This window comes from Paralichthys olivaceus, chromosome 20 (assembly GCF_024713975.1).
Source record: "Paralichthys olivaceus isolate ysfri-2021 chromosome 20, ASM2471397v2, whole genome shotgun sequence".
In the NCBI taxonomy this organism is placed as follows: domain Eukaryota; kingdom Metazoa; phylum Chordata; class Actinopteri; order Pleuronectiformes; family Paralichthyidae; genus Paralichthys; species Paralichthys olivaceus.
Window position 1 is genome coordinate 7,279,667 of NC_091112.1, and position 14,941 is coordinate 7,294,607.

A 14,941-nucleotide genomic window follows, 5' to 3' on the forward strand; every position below is an offset into this window, starting at 1 on the left:
TTATTGATGCCAGGAGCTGCCGGCCCTCAGCCAATCACTGCAGGCAAAACCCACGGCCCTCACGTTGCTCGTCTGTGCGTTTATTGAACAACATTCTGTCGTCTTTACAGGATGATTCTGTCACAATGAATTGTGTTAAACTTCTTAACAAAGTTTCTGCTGCTTTTATTATAATTGTTTTGCACAATATTGATACTTTACATTGGTGACAGACTGAAGATAGATAGAAATAGATTTCACTTTTATAGTTTCCTGAAATATTTCCCTCTAAACTAATCATTCTAATCATTGAATTTGCTACTGTATTCTTAGTGTAGGCAGCATTGTAACAAAGAAAGAATCAGCTCCTCATCTCCTCACTCCTGTCTTTCTTCTGTCAGGATTCTGTAGAAAGCTCCTGTATATTCAGAGCAGTGGTCGTCTCCTACGAGAGCAGCAACTCCGTTATTTTGGAGCCATCCTACCTTGTTTCCTTCGGGACAGAGTTAAAAATTCTTCTTACTGTATCAGAGGGCTTATAGCAGTGCTCAGGCTGCCTGAAAGAGCTGCTCAGCCCCAAACTCCCAAAATCCACAGCCTCACTTCTGAAGACTTTTTGACCCTTTGCACCTCCAGCACGAAGCTGCCCCCCAGCTCTGAACGAAGCTCCATCAAACTTTGGATAGAACAGGCCTCAACACTTTTTTAAAAACTTTAACTATTCTCTGTTTCCAAGCACTTTATTTGAATCCCATTATTTTTGTATTTGAATTTATAATTTTCCCTTTGCCTCCCATGTTGTCCGGCTGTGCTGATGATAATGCATACGAGTCGCAGCACTTTGAGATTTTATTTGAATGAAAAGTGCAATATAATTATGTAAAATAATGTGACTTCCAAGACTTTGTGGTGAGAGCAATTTTACTGCAAATTTACAAGTTGGGTTTGTAAAGTTTTATTTTGAATAATATATATAATTTGACCAGACAAGAAGCTCATCCTGCCTAATCTCAAACTCAAGTGCATAAAGCAAATTAATTTGTCATTTATCAAAATATAATTTGTCATTTATCCAATGTTTCAGAAAAAAAAAGATTTGATAAATTATTATTTTTTTAAATGTTAAGTGCAGAACTTGTTCTTGTTTACCACACTGATCATCTCAAGCCCAAATCCTAATTTGGGAGCCACCACTAGATTAACTAGCCACACCTTGAACGACTACAATGGTAAAATGCTGCGTTAGGTCATTAATAATATCAGTCAGGGGATATTCTCCTGTGTAAGGAGCACTGTGACTTTTGTCACTTTAGATATTTAGTTGATAATAATTCAGGCTGGGCTGCTTCACCTGCTTGTTCACACACATACTTCAGGCTCACAGGCAGGATGGACATCCTTCACTGTAGAGTGTTGCACCATATCCACGCAGGCATGAATCCTACCTTCTTCTCTCCTCCATCTCGCTTTGTTTTTCTCTCTACACCCCCCCCCCCCCCCTCTCCCCGTGGCTCTCTTTCTGTGAATAATTTATATACATAAAAAAAAGAAAAGCTATAGAGCTGAATTTTATTATCTGATTCAAAGTTTTCAACAACTTTCCCCTGCTCCCTCTTTCTCCATCTGTCTTCTCATTTAATTTCCATTTCCAATTCTGCGTACGCACACGCACACTTTTTGAATGTTTTTAATAGTCTGTCCTTATGGGGACATTCTCTAACATGAATTACCATCGATTGTTTAAAACGTTTACCAAACCCTGATCATATTTCAACACACACACACACACGCACACACACACACACACAAATGAAAGCAGTAAGTTCTGGGTCGAGGCAGCAAAGTGACAAAGCAGTAAATCAATTCACTAGCAGTCCACTCAAGACCTGAATGACCTACAAACACACACACACACACTCACACACTCTGTGCTTACTCTCGGTATGTGCACTCTCACACATACACTATTTATACACACAGACAGAATGTTGGGGGGGTTGTACATAATAGAAAACATAACTGTGGGGAAGATACATCAGCAGAATATCAGTCAAACTATCGACACGAGCGAATGAGCCTCTGCACTGGTTGTGTATTTACCTCCCAGCTCCCTGACAGTTTGACCAAGGTGAGTGTTGCTCACTGTGAATAAAGACTATATCTGATATCTCATTGTAGTTGCTGTGTCACACAAATGCCGTTATATCTCACTAAGACAGATATTTTTACAAACGCCTTCTTAAGTGCAGAGTTTCAAAATAAGGTGTTTGGAGTGCTAGGTTCACATGCTAGCTGGTTTAGAAGGGAAATATTCTGGTGTTTGGAGCAGAATATAACTGTAACTATGGTGAAGGCAGTCAGCGTATCTTGGCACCTCGAGGTGTCCACTACGGTCTAAGGGTGGCAGCTATTTAGCACCGACACAGTTTAGAGTAGCTTGGTCTGAAGCGAGTATTTGAATAATGAGTGACGCTGTGTCAGGCGTATTTAAGAAACAGGACCCTTATGTGGAACATCACAACGCATCCTATGGTGAGAAATCTCGCTCATGCTACTCAGTGAACCAGGGTTACGAGTGTAATCTGAAGTCTCTGTGTGAACGTGTTGTGAAACGATGACGAATGAGCATGTGTTAGAAACAGTAACAATAATGGCGGATCTCTACCAGTTTCTCTCTGGTTGATTCGCACTGCTAATTAACTCTAAATGTACAACAGCACATTACCAGCATCCACAGAGATCTGCCTCACCCAACACGACCCCAGTGATTCTCTCTGGTATTTGATGGATAGTTGATGTAGACTATCGCCACCTACTGACCCTGGTTGCTTGCCTGAGCGTTCTCGTCTGGATGGAAATAAACAACAGCAGTTGTGCAATCTGAGTTTTTTTCAAAAACAGAGGGGAAAATATCCGTAGCAGTGTAGACGAGGCCTTGACAGCAATCTGTCTGTGATGTGTGGAGGACAGCAACACTTGTTATCTGCAACGAACAGGCCTCAGAGAGAGAAGGGGTTTCGGATTGGTCCAGCTGCACTGCTGACTCATTCATATAAACACTGAGTATTGTTGGACACATTGATGGACACTTCCCTCTCTGAGTGAAGGCTGCATGGAAAGGAAACTTGATTGCACATCTGTTGTCAGGATATTTACTGTACCTCATGCCAGAATTAATCAAACGTTTCTTTTTTTATCATCTGCACAAAAGCTCAAATGTCTTTGTGCTCTTGTTTGCTGATGAGATTGTATGAGGTAGACGTGGTCAATTGTGCAACACTCCGGATGAGAGTTCCTTCGATTTTTACTCAAGACGTGCTCATTAAGATTGTTGATCGGTCTGTTGTTTATATTGCTTCTTAATAACTTCCCCAGACTGCTGCTTGCACATCTACCTCAGTAATTACTCAGGTCCAATTGTCTCCAGTCTTATAATATGGGGATGTAAACCCTTGACGCCAGATGTTGAGAAAGAAAGAAAAAAAAACTGTTTTACCGAATGCTGGGTTGAATAATGTAAGTGTAGCAACATGCTGTTCATAAGCATCTCATCAAAGTTATTGCAACCACTTGCGAGCTCTTGTAATAACTGGTAAACCATAAAGAAAAGGATTCAAAGGCACAACTCACGGGAACGAGAAGGTCTTTACATGTGAAATGGTGGGTACACAGGCTGTCACAGGCGCAGGCAAACAAATCCAACAGAGCTAAGAAAAGGAAATAGCACAGACAAGTAAACCTGGGATACTGATGCATGAAGAGATGCTGGGATGTTTGGTGGTAAGGACAAAGAAAAAAAGTGGCACAGAGGAGGAGGAGCACAAGGAATAAATACACGAGGAAGGTGAAGACAAGGAGACGGAGGTGAAACCAATTAGGGCGGAGCAGACAATCACACAGGCGGAAAACAAGGGCAGGAAGTGGAGATCTGAAACAAGCAATACAAATATACAACAGGACAAAAACGATAATGGCTCTAAGAAGGTCCAGTCGATCATTTTTCCAGTAAGTTCAGTTTTTAATAATATATGATATTAGGAAAAATAAATCCAGATTGGTCGATCATGTATCAATCCCCGGATCGCTATTACACAGACTCTGCCTCCAAATGCGCAAGATGCCGACTGGAAATTTTAGCTTTGCTTCTAGACATCAGTAGGAAGAGCAGACGCGTCATCCATCTTTATGTCAGTCTATGGTACGAGACGCACAACCTCTCCTCAGGACCATAACCTTCCCAGTCCACCAGGTAATGAGAGTTACGCCCCTGATGACCTGCCAGGAGGCGAGTCAGACCTTCATCGATGATCCAGGAGGTGATGAGGGTCTCGAGGTTTCGTCTGCTGTGAGCATTTGCGATTTAAAAGAAATCTTCCACATTAAACTTTTTGAACTTGATATCCAGTTCCCTGCATTCCTCCAGTCTGCCTCTCTTTGTCTCTCTCCTACTCTGTGCCCTCATTACCTGTCTTTACTACTCTATTCTATTTCATTTTATTACTTTTCAGTGTAAAAAGTCCGTCCAAATTATATTTCTGTTTGAATGCGATACAAAGAGCAGAATTGATATTGAATACTCATGAGGTAGATAATGGGAGAAAGGGAAGGAAATTAAGTGAGTGTGACTGAGAAAATGAGAAAGAGAAAAATAGCACGAGTGTGTTTTTCATTCCAAAGTATCAACTTAACATTTCCACCAGAGTTGGGACAAGATTTGACTTTTTATACAGAGTTTTGATGGAATGAAAAAGCTTTTTCTATGTCACATGTCAGCTCACGTGTGCAACAGGCACAGCTCTAAGTCCAGGTGTGAACGCATCCCAAGATTCATTGAGGAACCACTTGACTTCTGATCGCTCAGAACATATAAGGAGGTGGTCTGGGACACTAATGCATCTGGGGTCACACTTAAGGACCGCCTTCACAGCTGATGTCCTCTGATCCACTACAGTTTCATAATGAACCCTTTGAGTAAATGCTAAAATGAATTGAGACCCAACATTCTTAGGTGGAAACTGATAAACGTAGGCGTTGCTCATACAATCTGCTTTTAAATGAGCTCTGTCCACACAAGTGTTTTAATCACCGTTCAAACACAACTGAAAACCACCATTCACGTACACTGGGCAGATGCAAACAGGAATCACAAACATGCTCTTAGAGAAGGAAATAAGTTAATTTAGGTTTTGGCTGCATTATAGTTGGCAGCAAGGAAAAACTGTCCCATACAAATTGAGCAAAACAGTATACAAGTAGTTCAATTAACCTTACTACGCCTCCTCTTTGTTTCTATGTTATTTTACTTTTTGTCTTTGGTTTTTCTGCAAACCTCAAACTAAACTGGAGATGAAATGGCTGAAAACCACGGTATTGAGAAAGCAAACGACAGAAAGACAGAAGGTAAGTGACTGAAGACACTGGATGAAGAGGAGAGAGTCAAAACTGAGAAGAATGTGAAAGTGAATTAAGAACAGAGAGGGTGTGTGTAAGAAAATGATGTAAGTGTTTGAAAAGCTTATTTTTTCAAGTGGACTTCAGTAGAGAACAGTAAGGTTGTAGAAAGCAAGAGGCAAAGGAAAAAGGTACGATTCCTTCAGCACACCGTCATGTCTCCAGAATAAAACCACTTTGTCTCCTGTAGTCATGAATTACTAAAGACTTTCTATGAATAATTGATATCAATGAAAATCCAATTTTTGTGATCAATTGAGGACAATCACATTCAGAATCACCGTTTTACTAATTTTACTAATGTCTGGAAATGTATTGTTCCTCTCCGTTTCTGTATTTCTGTCATTTTGTAAGTGAGTAAGTGTTTCTAATGCAACACATTTTGCTTAATTCAGTGAATATCTCCTCACGGTCCACTGGCTGTCCACTCTGTGTGTGTGTGCTGTAAAACACTCAAGGTGTTCCTTCACAGCTCTGTGTGAATGGGAGACAAGATGACTTTGACTAAACCTCAAATCTGTTTTCTAGCCAGGCACCTACAGGGGGCGTTAGTGCAGAAGGGAAACATAATTGCATTGTTAAGAGGGACGTCCAAGGAAGAGCCAAAGATGAGAAGGTCCGAAGAACAAGTTGAACAGTGAGTGTTATGATCAGACAAGGGTAGAGCCACATTAACATCAAGGTGCTTTTAATCTGATTATCTAGTGGAATGTAGTTGTTCGGGTAATTTCAAACAGGATTTCTTAGCTAACATATCAAAAGAGATCCTGAAAGAGTTTCTTAAATATTCTGTATGAAGAAAAGTAAAGCAAGATCACTGCTGCATTCAATTCTTACTATCTGCTTTTAACTCCTGTTTTAGTTTATAAAAATCATCTTCACTCCTTAAAGTGGTGACAGGTTGATATTTTCTCTCTGACATCACATACTCATATAAACTATTTGTGGACTTTTTGGACCATTTTACATTTAGATGAGTGATTAAATGAAACAATAACACACGTTGCTTGAAATGCAGGAATATCAACACAACCTCATCCAGCTAATGTAATCAAGGAGTATTCAATGTAAGAGGATTCAAGACACAGATGTTCCGTAGCGGCACCGCCTGGTGTGAATTGATGTTTACTCCCATCTCAAATGGTTGTTTGATGACAGCTTCAGCTCACACAGGAGATGTCCTTGTTGTGAACTGATGAATTGATGTTTCGGCTGTGGTTTTTCTTCTATGTCATTTCCCTTTGAAAGATTGAGTTGGACTCATTTTTGAATTGGTGGAATTTTGATGTTGGGTTTCTTCTTGTAATCTTCTTGTGTTACGCATTTTGGATCTGTTCGCTCCTGTTTTACTCTGAAGCTTCTTTCCTTGTGTGTCTCTCTTTGACTTGACTTCCTGTCCGTGTGTGGTTTTCCTGTTCCTGATTGTCAGCACCCTGATGTGTCTCACCTGAGGTCAGTTTTCCTGCCTCCTTTGTGTACATTCAGTCTTTTCTACCTACTCAACAGTTTAGATTCGCTCATGGCTCAGTTTTGCTGCTTTGGTTTGGATTTCCTTGTGTCTCAGTTGTTTCTTAGTTTAATTTTCATGAGTTTGGATTTTATCTGCCTGCCACCTGTCACCTGAACCGTGAGTCTGTTTTTGGTTGATTTAATCCACCATTATCTGTCCAGTCTGTGTGTTGCTGTGGGGAAGTTAGTTTGAGTTTGGATAGTCTCTCAGGATCACAAGGCTCTTACTTAGGGACCATCAATAAATTCCTGTGTGAACAGGAGTGCATCATTTTTAACAGATCCATGTCATGTCACACACTGACTCCTAATCATATCAGATCATACTGCGTCCCTAGACAAACAAATCACACCTTTATTTATTGTGTTTTAGTCTGTCCCTTTATTTTTAGACAGTGGGGAATCTTATTATAACCCTAGGTAAACTGTACACAGATTTTTTATGACTACATAAAATGCTGTTGAATATCCAACCTATAAATAATTTCACCACAGTTGTGTGGTCGGCCTGTAAACTCAAAACATAACAGGAAGAAATGTTACTATTCTCAGATTTTGTGAAGTTGCAGTCTAATGTCAATGTTTGTTCTGCTAAATGTTTTTTAAAAATGGTAGCACTGCAGTCAAGATGAGAAAAATCACCTCATGTTCTGATTATATCTGAACATAATTTGATAGAACGAATACCTCCATAAATGCTGAATGGCCACTTTATCACGTTAACACATACACATGTATTGAGATCAGATGCAACTGGATTTGGAACAGTTTTATCTGCTCATAGATATTAGCACTATACACATGTATGATTTCTTTCATAAAGATCTTTGCTTTTTTTCTTGAGAAATTCACAAATATTGCAAAAATCTCAGGTTAAAGTAAAAAAGGTTTTGGGTTTTCATCGAATCCTCTCCAAAAGTGAACTGGTTAACTGGTCCAGTTCAATAGTTTTCAAACTATCCTGCAAACAGTCAAAAAAACAGCCTCAAAAAAGAATTCCCTCGGCCAAGGAGGTTATGTTTTTATTTCTCTGAGCTCATTGGTTCAGAAGGAACGCACCAGTTTCCTTTTGTGACATCACCGCTGGTCGCAGGTTGTTTGTTTTTCATCGCTCAAACTTGAGTAAACGTGCTGCCATTACTCTCTCATGGCAGATATTCTATACACGTCACAGTCGGCCAAGCTCGGGTGTAAGTATTCTAATGTGTGATGTCTGGATTCCTTCACTCTGCTGCAGTTTCAAGGTCCTGGTGTCGTGCATGTTGGCTCACTGTCACACTGTCATGGCGCACTGGCACACTGAAAGAGAGCAAAGCCATGTGAATGTTTTTAGTAACACCTGTGCCTCTCCAACTCTTACTATTTCCTACTATGTTAAATGGCTGCTGTGGAAAAGGAAGTTGGATTTGGCCGACACACTGACCATTCTTTCTTCTCTCTACCATCCCAGAATAAAAGTATGTTTCAACTCTTTTCCTCCATTGGCAACTTAGAGTAAACGAGTAATATTTTACTATCCTGATTCAAACCAATGACACTGATATGTTGTTCTTGGTTGTGTAGAGTTACCTCACTGTCTTCAAACTCGTAACATACCTGTATAGCTTTTTTCACACATTAATTCTTCGTATTCTCACTGGCCTACTTGGACATTTGCGTTCTCACATACAGCCCCTCTGGAAAATGTCCCGACTTTAGTGCATGTCTGAAAGCAGCTCAAGCTGACCTTTGTCTTACAGATATAAGAAACCCCATGAAAACTGTCTGTAGTACATGTCTTGCAGTTCTTCTGCTGTATTTCTCTATGGTCCAAAGTCTCCACATGCCAACTCTACAACTTTGTTATCCACAATTGAGCTAAATGTCATTGCCGAGCCAACAGGTGTGGACCAGAAAAATGTGCTTGCATCCCTGGAAAATCACACTGGGCGCTGCCACTGTGACCACAAATTCAGCCTCTAATTCACCACTACTGAGGCAGCTCAAGGATTTGTCTCTGGCTCGAGGATTTATGTCCTGATGGCTTAATAAAATAAAGATAGCCTTGTTCTGCACTTTCCAAGCTTGAGGAGAGACTGGCTTATGCTCACATATCTTAAAAGAGCCAAGATCATTCATTGGATAGCAGATGGCGATAATGCAGCAATCCTGTCAGTGATGGTCTCCAGTGATATGTCTGTCCTCTCTCAGAACACGTGTCAAAGGTCAGTGTGGCTCACCCGCAGCTGGGAGGCAGACTTCACTGTGCTGACAGGTGTTGACATATCAGTGAGTTGGATCACATTGGGTTTCTGATCTTGGTTCCCTGTGCTACATATTAAATCCACCTCTACCTTCAGCGCAGACTGAACCAGTGCCTCGGGGAGTCTTCTTGACCTGAGGGTCGTTCCCTAACGGCATCTGCACAGGAGGAGGAAAGAATCACAGTTCCTGTAATGCGGCTCTAGCGCCATTTGTATCCCATGGCTCACTGAGAGAATTATCTATATGAAGGTTTTACCCTATTTCATAGCATTTAAATGTGATGCTTGATAAAGGTAGAAGTCTATATGGTGTACATTTTGTATACAAAAGCAATTTAAAACAATAGCTACTGCTTGTTTCCAGTTCTGTTTGTTTAAGTACTATTTTAAAAATCTCAGTTTAGGAAGAAGCTTAAAAGTTGGATGCACCTACAGGGAACTACATGAGGTCACTATATTTAATGATCAGCTTATAATTGTGATTAAGGTGCAGATTGTCACTTTATTACAGGACTGAGAGAGATGACATTCACCAGGGGGCATTTAAGATGATTTTTGGAATCACTTTTGGGAAGCTGTCATGTCATCCATCTTTATATACAGTTGATGATATAACTCGCACAGCCCATGGTCAAACCTAATTTCAGTCTCCGTTTCAGAGTGGAATGGTATGCGTTCTATCCTCCTGCTGTCGGGAGTTGACCACATGTCCTTTAGTTTGATCGAACTCTGACCTACAAAGTCACAAGGCCCTGTTATGTCCTATTACATTCGTGCTGCGGGTACTTTACTTCTTGTTTAGGAAATATTGATTGTTTATATCTTTGTGTATATCTAAACCAGCCTTGTGGAGAAGGCTGTTTTGCAATAACTCCCCCCTCGCTAATGATATTCAAAGGACGCGGAGTAGAAATGTTTTTCAAATGCTGATTACATTTTTTCATGTGGTTGCCTTTTGAATAGACAACACAAAAAACATTTCAAGCCTTTTGAGCCTTGATCAGTATTTTTAAGAGCTCAGAAGTTTGCATTGACTTTGCTTCTTTTCTTTTTTCAAACGCATACAAACACTGGCCGAGTGCTCTGAAGTAGTTTGCTATAACAAGCCACAGGCCTTCAATCAACCACATCAACCATCAAAGTGGATGTAACGAACAAGACGAGTCTAAAAAATCAGCTTGAATTCATCGTCTGGGCTTATTTTTTCTGAGCTGTAACAAGGATCATGTCTCAAATTAGAAAATTAAAATAGACTTTTCTCTCTGTTAGAAAAAAGGAACAATGTTGGTGTACATTGTTGTTGTGTTGTCTCACAAGAATGCACAATTTTTACCTGATTTGGGGTCAGATTCAGTGCTCCTGACTTGAACAAATCATCCGGCCAAATAATCCTGTAGTGTACTTAATGAGAGCCGGCAGTCTGGCCCCATGGTTGCTTTTATTCCTACGTCATGTTTGATCACTTGAGTCTCTGGAATTGCCACAAGGAAATTGTTTGTTGAAAAATGTGTAGTCCTGCGTCTGCAGTATCTAGTGTGTGCGCTCTCATGATTAAAATTAAAAGTTGCTACGTCTCTTATGTCTGTGTTCTCTCATGTTTCTAAAATCGGCTAAGATTTAAAAACCCTCTGCAGTGTGCAGGAAGCAGATGTGACTGAATGAATAAGATAAGCTTTCCTGTAAAGAAATGATAAAGAGCATCACTCACTACTGCAAACACCTGTTGGTGCATATACCCAGTCTGAATATTACAATAAACAATAATATACTTTGTGAGACATTTTATATTGGAGAGGAATTATTTTTTAATGTTCCCTATATATGCTTTAAATGACTTTTCACCGTCCCAAGTCTGCATGTTTCAGACCAAAACAACTGACCAGCAACTGACCTGTGACCGGTAACAACCTGCTTCATGCACCTTGCAAACAATCTCACAAACACGCTGTGTGTGTCTGTGTGTGTGTGAGAGGGGGAGAGTTGTCGGAGCAGTTCATTTGGGTTGTTGAGAGAATGTGTATAAATATCTTGGTACCTTGGACAGGGTGACGCAGTTAGTCACAAATTATAGTTATGGCTGTTTGTGTAACTGACTCACACTGTCCAACACACACCGAGTATTTACAGTTATAGGATGAGGTGAGCAAAGGACACAAAGCACACACACAAGAACACAAACAAAGTTAACAGTACATTTAACTATCCCCACACACCATCGCATTCTCTCTTTCACACACACACACACACACATGCAGCAGAATATTTTACAGTTGACAGTAGGCTATTTATTGTTGCCATGTACTGCTAATCAATACTGTCTCTATTGGACACATACATCATTGGCAATGAGCTGGACTGTCTGTGTGTTTGTCTGTGTGAGACTTGGTGCATGTGTCTGTTGTAATGGTGGCATAGATCACTGACAACGGGCCGCATGCATCTGTGTTAGTGAGAGAGATTGTGTCTGAGGGATCTTGTTAATGTTTGTGTAGCTCATTTTTCTTTGTGTGATGTTCTCACGGAGCAAGTCGACTAATTACCATTTTCACTGTCGATTAATAATTAGTTTGATTCATTAATTAATCATTCAGTCAATGAAATGTCAGAAAATGGCAAAGTACTTAAAACTGCTTGTCTTTCTACAGGTTGGAAATTAATGTTATTGTATTGGAAGGCTAAACAATTGTTGCTTCAGTAATTTTCTTCCTCAAGCAATTAATAATAAAGCAATTAATCAGTTCTTATTAAAGTTTTAAAAGCATTGTTTCGGTTCTTGGTTTAAATCCTGGTTCGGGGTCTTTCTGTGTTGAGTTTGCATATTTTTCTGTGTTTTCAAAGGGTACTCCAGCTTCCTCCCACAGTCCTGATGTGCTGAAGTTATTTGGAAACAGATTTGAATTAAATATGAGTGTAAATTTGTTGCTGTCTTTACGTGTCAGCCCTGCGACACGCTGGCAACCTGTTGCACCCATCAAAAGATCAGCTGCATACATGATGGAGGCACGATTTAAACTGGGTGATTTAAGTGATCTTGGATATAATCTCGTTAACTCTGTCCATCCGTCCCATTGTTGTGAACGCAATATCTCGTGTGGCTTGAAGCAGTTTCTTTAAATGTGGCAAAGGTCAAAGGTCATGGTGACATCAGGAACACCCAAAGGGAATTTCATTACATTTGACACAATGATTCACTTGGACTCAAGGAGGACCTGATTAGAGTTTGGAGGTCAAAGGTCACTCTGACCTAGATTGTGAATGTGTTCTCTAAAGATCACCCGATGAGAATCCTCTGATCCGCAGATTAACGGATATACGATTTTAGTCAAGGTAGCAGAGGCTTCTTCAACATGATCTTTTAAGTTTGCCTTTCGGGAATTTTCTTTACATTTTGACCAGTTGTCCCTTGGACTGATCTGATTTCAGTGGTCAAAGGTCACAGCGACCTCAAATGACTGTGGAAAAAATGTATATAGACTTAAAGTGCACTGGTTGGCAGAGGTATACAACCGCAGTGCAGTATTTCTAGCCTTTACATCTTCTCTTATTTCTTATTCTTATTCTGAACCTCTTCTGTCTTGCCAGGATCTGTGTTAAACCCATTCATTCTTTTGATGCAAAGAAGCACTGTGAGTTTGTACTATGCACTTTTTATGTGGTTTTGTGTGTGCGCTCTACTGCATACATACTTTACCTCGTGTATTTGTGTTGGCAGAATCGATAAGTGAATTATGTGTCTTGTATTTGTATGGGTCTGTCTGTTGCACATGGGACTAGATAAACAATAAACAGCAGTTTGGGTGCATTTATGTAACTGATATGGGTTTGCGTGTGTCTTTTTATGTGTGCGCACAGGAATTGTTTACCAAAGATTTATTTCCAAAAAGCCTGCAAACAAAACGCTGTCTTAGGTCTGCGCCGCAGAAAATCACTTTTGTCTGTTTTATTTGTCTTTGCGGTTCGCATCGCAGGTTGAGCAGTCAAACCAGATAAAACTCACATTTGTGTACATTTTACATTTTGAATTATTGGCACTTAGCTCCCACTGTTATGCAGCTTGACTTCCAGGGAGCACAGCAGTAGAATAAGCTTCAATTCTTAAATCATCATTAGCAACAACTAACACGCCTCGGCTCACTGCCCTGAAAATCCTCTCCTGACCCTGAAATTGTCCTCCGAGAGACGAGCGAGGAATAACAAAACCAGAAAAGGAGAAGAAGCAGAGAGATGGAGGGTACTTTCACTTCAGAGAGTTATTTCTCTCAACAACAACAACAGGCCTATTCATTGTTTTTACCATTTGCTAAACAATTTTGTCAAGCAAGACGGACAACAACAATGAACAGTGCCATTTTTCACAGATACACGAGCAGATAAATAAAATATATACGATAATGCGATACCTTACAAGACTCCAGGAGCAGAAAGTGATTTCATGGCCAGACAGCTGCCGCTCCTACACTGGTGGTGGTGGAGGGGAGTGATAAATGCTCCAATATCCCATAATGGTTATAGTCAAAGGTTCCCATCCAGTGTGTCAATTCCATGTCGCAATATTTACTCTCCATGTAATCACACAGCACCATTTTAAAGATGTATTTAGCAAGAGGGAGGTCCCTGCTGTCCCATCATGCACCACGGTTAACTTTGAAAACCCTTGTCACGGCTGTTTATGACCCTTTTCCCCAGCGACAACATTTTACACAACAGAAAGGTGCATCAAACAGTGAACACAGTAATGCATTGAAAAGAGTTCAAACCAAGGCCCGACAGTCCCCTCATAAAGCCACATTTAAATTCACGAGAACTTTAATTAGAATCTGCTCCATATTGCACACACTCAAAGATATTAGTCCCTGAAATATACCAGTTTTATCCATTAAGATCCATGAATGACTCACTGGGAAACTGCTAAAAATGTCAAAAACTAAAAACAGTCAGCCTCTTTGTGCAGATCCAACCCAACATTTATTGGATTTTCCTTGGTCCTTTTTCCATCCTCTCACCAAATTTGTCCAAATCTCTTCAGTAGTTTTTGCATAATCCTGCTTAAAATGTTAAAAATCACTCACCTATTCACACACACTACGATTTAGGGGTTTGATGTCCTGCTCACTGGGACTCTGCCACACTCTCTGGTCCCAGGAATCTAACCAGCAACCAAACCAACTACTACATAACTCCTTAGCCATGCTGTTTTTAGTCATTTACTTTAATTCAAAGTTGATTTTAGTTGGTTAAACTCCCACTACATATTCAGATTAAGGCATTATAGTCCAAAGTTTTAAAGTATTTATTATCCCTTGAGGAGAATGGACAGATTACATGAGAGTGGTCTGGACCAAACTTCAGAGTTATATTTGTTCTTCCTGAAATTTCTTAGAAGATAATTATTTGAATGCCACAGCGTCTTTTAAGTCAGTTTTACTGTATCTGCCACAAGAATGATGATGATCATTGGAGTGGTTGCTGCTGGAGGCCCATTGTCTCCGTCTGCTCTGATTCGGTTGACCTTGGCACAAGAAAAGTCTTACGCCGCCTTCTGCAATATTAAAACACATTTTCGTCTAAAGGGAAAACTGTCCAGTTTCACCACAAATCTTTTTTTTTTAATGTGGTAAATGGTGTTAAGCTGAAAAAAAAGGCAGAGGTGGAGTTGGGTTTTCTCCTGGAATGTGGATTACATGAGTAATATTTCCAAATCTATCTGTCTCACCATAACAACCCAATATGTATCCGGTCTGCTCGCCTCCACAACAGGA